We start from the raw sequence: 13156 nt of genomic DNA, 5'->3' as shown, positions 1-13156 counted from the left end.
ATGGTGAGATTCAAACTGGTTCCCCAATTTCCAAAGTCGGCAGGTCTGGCAATAACGCCACATCCTCTTCCCTATGCAGATGGAGCATTAAAAATCAAAAAGAAATACAGAGGAAGTCGTGCTCATGCGTATTTGTTTAATATTAGCGTTGTGAATCGTTTACGTAAAAAGTGGCTTTTTTCAGCAGTTGCTTTTTCAAGTAGTGTTTCAAGAATATCAGCAGAGGGTGCTGTTTCACTAAAGCAAATCGTGCTGATTTTAACATTGCAAACGTGTAAATTCAAAAAATAGGCGCAGCAGCGAATAATAATTCCATTTTAGAGCTCAAGGATTGCAAAACCTTTCAAATAAAAAGCGTGAGCTGTGTTGCGGAATACAAATATTTGTGTAAGAAGTATTTCTTTAAAGGAAAAGACAGGTTCAGTGTTTCTGAGCATTTTCTACTTCAGAATCCTAATATGTGTAGCTTGCACTTAGCCTGATTCCTTCGTGTTCTTATGGAAAGGTGCTTATCAAATGGTCCATCTAGAAAACAGATTTGCAGCCAGAAGTTGGACTGTAAGTCCTTCCTTAGTGGTTAGGTCCACCTATCTGACCATCGCCAGGACTTCCCACCTTCATTTGTTTGGTATAGAATTACCGTAACGTGCTTCATCATTACATTGACTACAAAGGCCTGCTTCACAATGGTAACTTACACGTTCGAGTAATTGATACTTTTGAGTACGTTTACTACTTTTTGCTTAACCAATAAATCATGGGCATTTGTATAGCGCGCTACTCACCCGGGAGGGTCTCAAGGCGCTGGGTGGGGGGGGGGGGGGAGGGGGGGGGGGGGTCCGTTACTGCTCGAAGAGCCAAGTCTCGAGGAGCTTCCTGAAGGAGAGATGATCCTGGGTCAGCCGGAGGTGGATCGGGAGGGAGTTCCATGTCTTGGCTGCCAGGTAGGAGAAGGATCTTCCCCGGCGGTGGCTTTGCGGATGCGTGGTACGGCGGCGAGGGCGAGGCTGGACGATCGTAGCTTGCGGGTGGGCGCGTAGAAGGTCAGGCTGTTGTTGAGGTACTTGGGGCCCAGGTCGTGGAGGGCCTTGTGTGCGTGGGTGAGGAGTCTGAGCGTGATCCTCTTGCTGACGGGGAGCCAGTGCAGGTCTCTCAGGTGGCCGGAGATGTGACTGTGTCGGTAGATGTCCAGGACGAGTCTTGCGGAGGCGTTCTGGATGCGCTGGAGTCTTTTCTGAAGTTTGGCTGTGGTTCCGGCGTAGAGGGTGTTTCCGTAGTCCAGCCGGCTGGTGACGAGTGCCTGGGTGATCGTCTTCCTGGTTTCGGTGGGGATCCAACGGAAGATCTTGCGGAGCATGCGCAGGGTGTTGAAGCATGATGATGAGACGGCGTTGACTTGTCTGGTCATCAAGAGGGAGGAGTCCAGGATGAAGCCCAGGTTGCGTGCGTGGTCTGTTGGTTTGGGAGTGGTACCCAGGGCAGGGGGCCACCAGGAGTCGTCCCTGGCAGAGGGCGAGGATCCCAGGATGAGGATTTCCGTCTTGTCTGAGTTCAGTTTCAGGCGGCTGTTCTTCATCCATTCGGCGACGTCTTTCATCCCTTCGTGTAGGCTGGTTCTGGCGGTGGCGGGTCGTTGGTGAGGTAGAGGATCAGCTGGGTGTCGTCGGCGTAGGAGGTGATGTTAAGGTTGTGTTTGGGTACGACGGCTGCGAGAGGGCTCATGTAGACATTGAAGAGGGTTGGGCTGAGTGATGATCCTTGTGGTACGCCGCAGATGAATATGAACTGGGGGAGGCGGACTCTCTGGGTTCTTCCGGTGAGGAACGAGATGATCCACTCCAGTGCCTTCTCTTGGATTCGGATGTTGTTGAGGCGCTGTACTAGGGTGCGGTGGCAGACAGTGTCGAGAGCTGCAGAGAGGTCCAGGAGGATGAGGGCCGCTGTTTCCCCGTTGTTGAGCAGGGATCTGATGTCGTCAGTGGCTGCGATGAGGGCGGTCTCGGTGCTGTAGTTGGCTCGGAAACCGGACTGCGAGGGGTCGAGGGATCCGTTCGTCTCGAGGAAGGTGGCAAGCTGTCTGTTGACGGTCTTCTCGATGACTTTGGCAGGAAAAGGGAGGAGCGAGATGGGGCGGTAGTTCTTGATGTCGGTGGGGTCCGCTGTTGGTTTCTCAGGAGGGCGCTGAGCTCGGCGTGCTTCCAGATTTCCGGGAAGGTGGCGGTGTTGAAGGAGGTGTTGATGATGTCCCGGAGTTAAGGTGCGATGATGGAGTCGGCCTTGTTAAAGACGTGGTGGGGGCAGGGGTCGGTTGGTGATCCTGAGTGGATGGTGTTCATCGTGCGGGTGGTGTCTTCGGTGCTGACCGGGGTCCAGGCGCAGATGGTGGTGGTGGGGGGGCGTTGGTTCGGTGGTCACTGCCTTTCCTCCTGTCTTCACAACTCCAGCCCGATGCTTCCCTCACCCCGCACCCCACTCTCGCATCTCGCATTGTAGGAGGGGTGTTGGGTGGGGGCTTGTATTCATATGTGGGCTGCGGCCCACTGTTGCTCCCACCGAGGGCTGCCTGGCGGTGCTGCAGGGAAGGGGGGGCTGTCAGTGAAGGAAGGCGGAGCAAGCTGGCACCGGGCAGTGAGAGATCCAGGGAGGAGCAAGGCTGGAGATGGGGCAGGGTAGGAACAGAAGGTATAGGGGGTGGGGGAGAAGAGCGAAGAGTTGTGTGTGTGTGTGAGACACTGTGTGTGTGTGAGACACTGTGTGTGACACCGTGTGTGTGTGAGACACTGTGTGTGTGTGACACTGTGTGTGTGACACTGTGTGTGTGAGATACTGTGTGTGTGTGTGAGACGCTGTGTGTGTGACAATGTGTGTGTGTGTGTGTGTGTGAGGCTGTGTGTGTAAGGCTGTGTGTATGTGAGGCTGTGTGTGTGTGAGACACTGTGTGTGTGTGAGAGAGACACTGTGTGTGTGTGTTTGAGAGAGACACTGTGTGTGTGTGTGTGTGTGAGAGAGACACTGTATGTGTGTGTGTGAGAGAGACACTGTGTGTGTGAGAGAGACACTGTGTGTGTGAGAGACACTCTGTGTGTGTGTGTGAGACACTGTGTGTGTGTGAGACACTGTGTGTGACACCGCGTGTGTGTGAGACACTGTGAGACACTGTGTGTGTGTGACACTGTGTGTGTGAGATACTGTGTGTGTGTGAGACACTGTATGTGTGTGTGAGACACTGTATTTGTGTGAGACACCATATGTGTTTGTGAGACACTGTGTGTGCGAGACACTGTGTGTGTGTTTGAGACACTGTGTGTGTTTGGGACAGTATGTGTGTTTGGGTGTGCAGCATGTCTTTAAAGTCGCCTCCTCCTACATGCTTCCCTCCAATCTATCAGGTCTCGCATTGGAGGTGGGGTATTGGGTGGGGGCTTGTCTTTATATGTGAGCTGCGGCCCACCGTTGCTCGCACCGAGGGCTGCCTGGCAGGGAGGTGGCTGGCACCGAGCAGCTAGAGATCTGGGGAGGGAGCAAGGTTGGAGACCGGGCAGGGGCAGAGTAGGAACAGAAGGTATAGTGGGATGGGGAATAAGAGCTTAGTTGTGTGTGTGTGAGACACTGTGTGTCTGTGTGAGACACTATGTGTGTGTGTGAGACACTGTGTGTGTGTGTGTGTGAGACACTGTGTGTGTGACACTGTGTGTGTGTTTGAGAAACTGTGTGTGAGACACTGTGTGTGAGACTGATACTCTCTACTAGTCATTCTCTACTCACCCTACTCAATCTACTACTCACTCTCTACTACTCTCTACTACTCTCTCTCTACTACTCTCTACTACTCACTCTCTACCACTTTCTACTACTCTCTGCTATTCTCTACAACTCACTCTACTACTCTCTACTACTCACTCTACTAGTCACTCTACTACTCTCTACTACTCACTACTGTGTGTGAGATACTGTGTGTGTGAGACTGTGATGGTCTCGACTACTCATTCTCTACTCACTCTCTACTCACTCTCTACTACTCTCTACTACTCTCTCTTCTGCTCTCTACTACTCTACTACTCACTCTCTACTACTTTCTACTACTCTCTACTATTCTCTACTACTCACTCTACTACTCTCTACTACTCACTCTACTACTCACTGTACTACTCATTCTCTATTGCTCTCTACTACTCACTATCTACTACTCTCTACTGCTCACTCTCTACTACTCTTCATTACCCTCTCTACTACTCTTTACTACGCACTCTCTTCTACACTCTCTACTACTCCACTACTCACTCTCTACTACTCTTTACTATTCACTCACTACTACACTCTACTACACTCTCTACTACTCTACTACTCACTCTCTACTAGTCACTCTACTACTCACTCTCTACTACTCACTCTCTACTATTCACTCTCTACTACTCTCTACTACTCACTCTCTACTACTCTACTCTGAACTCAATCACTACTATTCACGCTCTACTACTCACTCTCTACTACTCTACTCACTCTACTTACACTCTACTACCCACTCTACTACTCACTCTACTATTCACTCTCTACTACTCTCTACTACTCACTCTCTACTACTCTCTGCTACTCACTCTCTACTCACTCTACTACCCAATCTACTATTCACCTTAATATTCTCTTTACTACCCTCTACTCACTCTCTACTACTCATTCTCTACTACTACTCTCTACTACCCACTCTACTACCCACCCTACTACTCTCTCTACTATTCACTCTCTACTACTCACTCTTCACTACTCTCTACTACTTTACTCTCCACTCACGCTCTACTATTCACTTTCTACTACTTACTCTCTTCTACTCTACTACCTCTACTTACTCTCTACTACCCACTCTACCACTCACTCTACTATTCACTCTCTACTACTCACTACTAGTCACTCTCTACTACTCTCTCTACTATTCACTCTCTACTACTCACTACTACCAACTCTCTACTACTCTCTCTACTACTCACTCTGTACTACTCTCTACTACTCACTCTCTACTAATCTATACTACTCTCTACTACTCACTCTTCTGCTCACTCTCTACTACTCACTCTCTACTACTCTTTACTACTCACTCTACTACACTCTCTACTACTCACTCTCTACTACTCTACTATTCACTCTCTACTATTCACTCTCTACTGCTCTCTACTACTCTCTACTACTTTACTCACTCTCTACTACCCACTCTACTACCCACTCTACTACTCACTCTACTAATCACTCTACTAGTCACTCTACTATTCACTCTCTACTACTCTCTTTCTACAACTCACTCTACTACTCACTCTACTACTCACCTTCAACTACTCACTCTCTACTACTCTCTACTACTCATTCTCTACCACTCTCTACTACTTACACTCTACTACTCTCTACTACTATACTATGCTGTACTGCCCTCTCCTACTCTCTACTACTCACTTACTACTCATGTACTACTCACTCTACACCTCACTCTCTACTACTCTCTACTACTCACTCTCAACTACTCACTCTACTACTCTACTACTCACTCTCTACTACTCACTCCACTACTCTACTCATTCTCTACTACTCACTCTACTACTCACTCTCTACTACTCTACTACTCTACTCATTCTCTACTACCCTCTCCTACTCTCTACGACTCATTCTGTACTACTCTCTACTACTTACACTATACTACTCTCTACTACTATACTATGCTCTACTACCCTCTCCTACTCTCTACTACTCTCTCTCTACTACTCTACTCATTCTCTACTACCCTCTACTACTCTCTGCTACTCACTCTCTACTCACTCTACTACCCAATCTACTATTCACCTTAATATTCTCTTTACTACCCTCTACTCACTCTCTACTACTCATTATCTACTACTACTCTCTACTACCCACTCTACTACCCACCCTACTACTCTCTCTACTATTCACTCTCTACTACTCACTCTTCACTACTCTCTACTACTTTACTCTCCACTCACGCTCTACTATTCACTTTCTACTACTTACTCTCTACTACTCTACTACCTCCACTTACTCTCTACTACCAACTCTACCACTCACTCTACTATTCACTCTCTACTACTCACTACTACTCACTCTCTACTACTCTCTCTACTATTCACTCTCTACTATTCACTACTACCCACTCTCTACTACTCTCTCTACTACTCACTCTGTACTACTCTCTACTACTCACTCTCTACTAATCTACTACTCTATACTACTCTCTACTACTCACTCTTCTGCTCACTCTCTACTACTCACTCTCTACTACTATTTACTACTCACTCTACTACACTCTCTACTACTCACTCTCTACTACTCTACTATTCACTCTCTACTATTCACTCTCTACTGCTCTCTACTACTCTCTACTACTTTACTCACTCTCTACTACCCACTCTACTACCCACTCTACTACTCACTCTACTAATCACTCTACTAGTCACTCTACTATTCACTCTCTACTACTCTCTTTCTACAACTCACTCTACTACTCACCTTCTACTACTCACTCTCTACTACTCTCTACTACTCACTCTCTACTACTCACTCTCTACTCACTCTCTACTACTCTCTACTCACTCTCTACTACTTACACTACTACTCACTCTCTACTACTCTACTACTCTACTCATTCTCTACTACCCTCTCCTACTCTCTACTACTCATTCTCTACCACTCTCTACTACTTACACTCTACTACTCTCTACTACTATACTATGCTGTACTGCCCTCTCCTACTCTCTACTACTCACTTACTACTCACTCTACACCTCACTCTCTACTACTCTCTACTACTCACTCTCAACTACTCACTCTACTACTCTACTACTCACTCTCTACTACTCACTTCACTACTCTACTCATTCTCTACTACTCACTCTACTACTCACTCTCTACTACTCTACTACTCTACTCATTCTCTACTACCCTCTCCTACTCTCTACTACTCATTCTCTTCTACTCTCTACTACTTACACTCTACTACTCTCTACTACTATACTATGCTCTACTACCCTCTCCTACTCTCTACTACTCACTTTCTACTCACTCTACTACTCTACTCATTGTCTACTACTCACTCTACTACTCTCTACTACTCAGCCTCATACTCACTACTACTCTCTACTACTCTCTACTACTCACTCTCTACTACTCTACATACTATTCTCTACTACTCTCTACCTACTACTCTACTACTATACTCTCTCTACTGCTCATTCTCTACTACTCACTCTCTTATACTTTCTACTACTCTACTACTCTGCTCACTCTCTACTACTCTACTACTCTCTACTGCCCACTCTACTACCCACTCTCCTACTCACTACTACTCTCTACTATTCACTCTCTACTACTCTCTACCTACTACTCTCTACCTACTACTCTCTACCTACTACTCTACTACTCTGCTCTCTCTCTACTACTCACGCTCTACTACTCGCTCTCTACTACTCACTCTCTTCTACTCTCTACTACTCTGCTCATTCTCTACTACTCTGTACTACCCACTCTACTAGCCACTCTACTACCCACTCCACTACTCTCTACTACTTACTCTCTACTACTCACTCGCTACTACTCACTCGCTACTACTCACTCACTACTATTCACTCACTACTACTCACTCGCTACTACTTTCTACTACTCTCTACTATTCTCTACTACTCACTCTACTACTCACTCTACTACTCAATCTCTATTACTCTCTACTACTCACTCTCTACTACTCTCTACTGCTCACTCTCTACTAACTACTCTTTACTACTCTCTCTACTACTCTTTACTACTCACTCTCTATTACACTCTCTACTGCACTCCTACTACTCAACTACTCACTACTACTCACTCTCTACTACTCACTCTCTACTATTCACTCTACTACTCTCTACTACTCACTCTCTACTACTCTCTACTACTCACTCTCTACTACTCTACTCTGTACTCACTCTCTACTATTCACTCTCTACTACTCACTCTCTACTACTCTACTTACTCTACTTACACTCTACTACCCACTCTACTACCCACTCTACTATTCACTCTCTACTACTCTCTACTACTCACTCTCAACTACTCACTCTCAACTACTCACTCTCTACTACTCACTCTCTACTACTCTCTACTACTCTGCTACTCACTCTCTACTCACTCTACTACCCATTCTACTACTCACTCTACTATTCAGCTTAATATTCTATTTACTACTCTCTACTCACTCTCTACTACTCACCCTCTACTACTACTCTCTACTACCCACTCTACTACCAACCCTACTACTCTCTACCATTCACTCTCTACTACTCACCTTCTACTACTCACTCTCTACTACTCTCTACTACTCACTCTCTACTTCTCTACTACTCACTCTTCTAGTCACTATTCTACTACTCTTTACTACTCACTCTCTACTACTCTCTACTACTCACTCTCTACTACTCACTCTCTACTCACGCTCTAATACTCACTCTCTACTATTCTCTACTCACTCTCTACTACTCACTCTACTACTCACTGTCTACTACTCTACTACTCTACTCATTCTCTACTACCCTCTCCTACTCTCTACTACTCATTCTCTACTACTCTCTTCTACTTACTTTCTACTACTCTCTACTACTATACTATGCTCTAATACCCTCTCCTACTCTCTACTACTCACTTTCTACTCACTTACTACTCACTCTACTACTCACTCTCTACTACTCTCCACTACTCACTCTCAACTACTCACTCAACTAATCTACTACTCACTCTCTACTTCTCACTCTACTACTCACTCTAATACTCACTCTCTACTACTCACTCTACTACTCTACTCATTGTCTACTACTCACTCTACTACTCTCTACTACTCACTCTCCTACTCACTACTACTCTCTACTACTCACTCTCTACTACTCTCTACATACTATTCTCTACTACTCTACCTACTACTCTCTACCTACTACTCTACTCTCTCTACTACTCACTCTCCACTACTCACTCTCTTATACTTTCTACTACTCTCTACTACTCTGCTCACTCTCTACTACTCTACTACTCTCTGCTACCCACTCTACTACCCACTCTCCTACTCACTACTACTCTCTACCTACTACTCTCTACCTACTACTCTCTACCTACTACTCTACTACTCTACTCTCTCTCTACTACTCACTCTCTACTACTCACTCTCTTCTACTCTCTACTACTCTGCTCACTCTCTACTACTCTGTACTACCCACTCTACTAGCCACTCGACTACCCACTCTACTACTCTCTACTACTTACTCTCTACTACTCGCTTGCTACTACTCACTCGCTACTACTCACTCGCTACTACTCACTCTACTTCTCACTATACTACTCTCTACTACTCACTCTACTACTCTCTACATACTACTCTCTACCTACTACTCTCTACTACTCTACTCTCTACTACTTTACTCTCTACTCTCTCTCTACTACTCACTCTCTACTACTCACTCTCTTCTACTCTCTACTACTCTGCTCACTCTCTACTACTCACTACTCTCTACTACTCTCTACTACTCACTCTCTACTCACTCTACTACCCATTCTACTACTCACTCTACTATTCACCTTAATATTCTATCTACTACTACTCTCAACTACTCACGCTACTCTCTACTGCTCACTCTCTACTACTCACTCTCTACTCTCTACTACTCACTCTCTACCTCTCTACCTCTACCTCTCTACGCGCGCACATATGCACACACACATATATATATATATAAATATATATATATATATATATATACACGTGTATAAGTGCATATGCATTTAAATATATGTATGTGTTTGCATATACATACATATATAAACATATATATAATCTGCAGATCTATATATAAATACAAATATAAATGCATGCATACATATGCATATATGCATACATATGCATGTTATGTACATGAACATTTGAAAAAACACTAATAAAATCAAAGCTAAAAAGCCACCTAATTACAAACAGAATTGCTTTAACTTAAACGAGGGCAAAACCTATTGCATTTTCAATGCTTGTTTCTTTAGGTGAGAAGGTATTTTATAAATTAAACATCAGAAAAATAATTAAAATTAATATATTTCTATTTATTAAAGTTTTAATAGAAACTTAAGTTAATTGTGATTCAGCATTTCTTAATTTTATTATACATTTGTAATAAATATATCAAATTAATTTATGTTAATAAATAACATACATTTTTTGTAATCTTTTTTTAATTTAAATAAACTTCTTTGATTTTACTGAACCGTGCAGACTGGAGACTTTCTTTGGTAAACTAGTGTCCTGCTACATCTCTGATCAAATCACAAAAGGGGGCCTAATGGGAGCTCCTTACCCAACCAAATACATACCACTCCCTAGTTACTGTGAACAACAAATAGGTAATTTCTGGTCAAAAAAGAAGAGAAAACGAAAGTTGTGTATGTGTATATGGAAAAATTATGAATTTAGGATGAGAACCCTCCCCCATCCGAACGTGGCATGCTTCTTCATACACCAGGACCAAAAGCACCCAGTGTGGGCCACAACTCCATTCTAGTGAGGACCTCTTGAGGTCTTCTGTAGTAGTAAAAATTGGTAACGGCTATCAGGAGCGCACAGCTAATGTCTAGGTTTATGTAGCAGATCAAATTATCAAATAGGTGCTCAGGAAGAGGTGGGGGGCTGGTTACCACAGTCCCCAAGGCAAACCAAGGTCCAAACAGTATTTATGGTCCTCCGAGCACTCAATATTATCACAAAAGAGAGTCTTTATGTAATTTTCTTTCTTTTAATGTTCACTTTGCATCCATATCAAATCCAATTCTTCATCAAACGAATGCCTGCAGCCAACGCGCGTTTCGTCAAGTCCGTGTAGGACAATTGACTTCCTCAGGGCTGCAACCCAAAGGATCACAATCAATTTCATTCTTCCAAAAGAATTATACAAAAAACAATTCGTACACTGTTTGCATATTCAAATAAATCTTACAAAAGTACCAATCTAACCTAAGTTAAGGTTCAATAAACATTCAATATCTATGCATACTATTCTCACCAGAAGGACTATATTGGCCAAAGACATTAACTCAATATTAGCGTAGGACAAAAAATATCTATTTAAAACTATCAAATTATATACACGTCATGTATGCAGTATAACAGGTTGAAGACTGTGGTTGCCGAAGACACCAATAGCTAACAGTTCATATATAATAACTCACCTAACTGGTGGTAATAGTCTACCCACGAACCATCCAAATAAGATTCTTTAGACGTTAGGGTCAGTTCCCTTCTCTACACGTTCATGATCTACAATAGAGATTATTGCACGTATAGTCATATCAACATTACTAGATCAGTATCTTATAACAGATGCGTCCACCTATTAAGTCACTCTCTATCCAATATTACTCACCAAGTAGGTGCTGGGAGTATTGTATATATAAGCAGCACGTCTAATTCAATCCAAATCTTCACTTGTGATCAAAGTTATATCCAAATCCACACTTATTTATCAGAGCTCCAATGTATTCTTTCCTAAAACGGGTTATAACTTTATCAGTAACATTCTCCATGTGTTAAGTAGCCCAATACACGCATATGTAGTAGCTTCATCACCTTAGCTCGAATATCTGTACATGTGCATTGTCTCAATATCTTCAAAATCCTCCGTGTTATGAAGGATCGATGACACGAGTCCGTGTCTAGTAAAGGGAAAATACCATAATAAGCATCTATTATATATGAACTGTTAGCTATTGGTGTCTTCGGCAACCACAGTCTTCAACCTGTTATACTGCATACATGACGTGTATATAATTTGATAGTTTTAAATAGATATTTTTTGTCCTACGCTAATATTGAGTTAATGTCTTTGGCCAATATAGTCCTTCTGGTGAGAATAGTATGCATAGATATTGAATGTTTATTGAACCTTAACTTAGGTTAGATTGGTACTTTTGTAAGATTTATTTGAATATGCAAACAGTGTACGAATTGTTTTTTGTATAATTCTTTTGGAAGAATGAAATTGATTGTGATCCTTTGGGTTGCAGCCCTGAGGAAGTCAATTGTCCTACACGGACTTGACGAAACGCGCGTTGGCTGCAGGCATTCGTTTGATGAAGAATTGGATTTGATATGGATGCAAAGTGAACATTAAAAGAAAGAAAATTACATAAAGACTCTCTTTTGTGATAATATTGAGTGCTCGGAGGACCATAAATACTCTTCTGTAGTAGTGTTTCTCAATCTTGATGAGAGAAAGGTATGGATGAGAGTAACAGGGTGCTAAATTAAAACTATTTGTTGGTAGGCTAAATTTGAGTTTCATTTTGGTGCCCCCAAGGTATAGAAGTAAAACAAGTATTTACAATGCAATAGGTGGCACCTTTGTGACCTTATAAGGATTTAGTAATGCAGCATATTATGCAGCCACCAAACTTTGAGGGAGGCAAGTCGCTGATGAAAAAGATTCTGTCATGCGCAACACTGCTGTCGCACCATGTTTAAAGCACATTACCATACCTCAGACACCTCCTATGCAAGTCTTACTACAAGCAGCACCATTTTCAATCATGCGCTCCAGAGGGTGTGTTCCAAACCCTGAAAACCACAACAGTAGAGAAACTGTCAAGGGCATAAGAGTTAGATCAAGGTTGCAATGTAATAAAAACAGCACAGGGCGAGCTTAAAGCACAAGCAGTGATCTTGGAGGGGTGGTGGGGGTCAGGGTGAAGGGAGAGGTGGAACAGGGCGAGCAGACTGCCATGCACAGTAAACAAGACGCAACGATGAAAATGAAAGTGGGAACGTCATTAAAATGTGCACGGCCTCTAAGAAAAACAATAACGAAACCTGCGATGCAAATGCCGACCGAACCATGAAGCACAGCGTCCATGAAGCGGTCGCTATGCTGATACACTAGCTGAGTCAAACAAGAATAAAAAATAGTGTGCACAACAGAACCTATGTAAAAAAAAAAGCATAACACCACGTATAACAGTGGCAGACTCCTGGGAGGGTTTGAAGCCTAAAAAGGCAGGACTAATTAAACATGCTGCCCAACCAAAAGCATACATTTATGAAGGGGACAAACTGGAACAAATGGAAAAAATGGGAGGTGCTTCAAGCCGTAGTCTAAATTACATCATG

At 43.4% G+C, this 13156-nt stretch overlaps 1 protein-coding gene across 4 annotated transcripts in view; it reads left to right on the top strand.

Annotated features, from left to right (window-relative positions):
- The window catches only part of ARHGEF28 (Rho guanine nucleotide exchange factor 28), a 954264-nt gene that overhangs the window by 530958 nt on the left and 410150 nt on the right, over positions 1-13156 (top strand). The gene's annotated exons all lie outside the window — the stretch shown is intronic.

This window comes from Lissotriton vulgaris, chromosome 3_1 (assembly GCF_964263255.1).
Source record: "Lissotriton vulgaris chromosome 3_1, aLisVul1.2, whole genome shotgun sequence".
NCBI classification, from domain to species: domain Eukaryota; kingdom Metazoa; phylum Chordata; class Amphibia; order Caudata; family Salamandridae; genus Lissotriton; species Lissotriton vulgaris.
The sequence above is the reverse complement of the archived record's forward strand: the minus strand, read 5'-3'. Positions and strand labels throughout refer to the sequence as shown.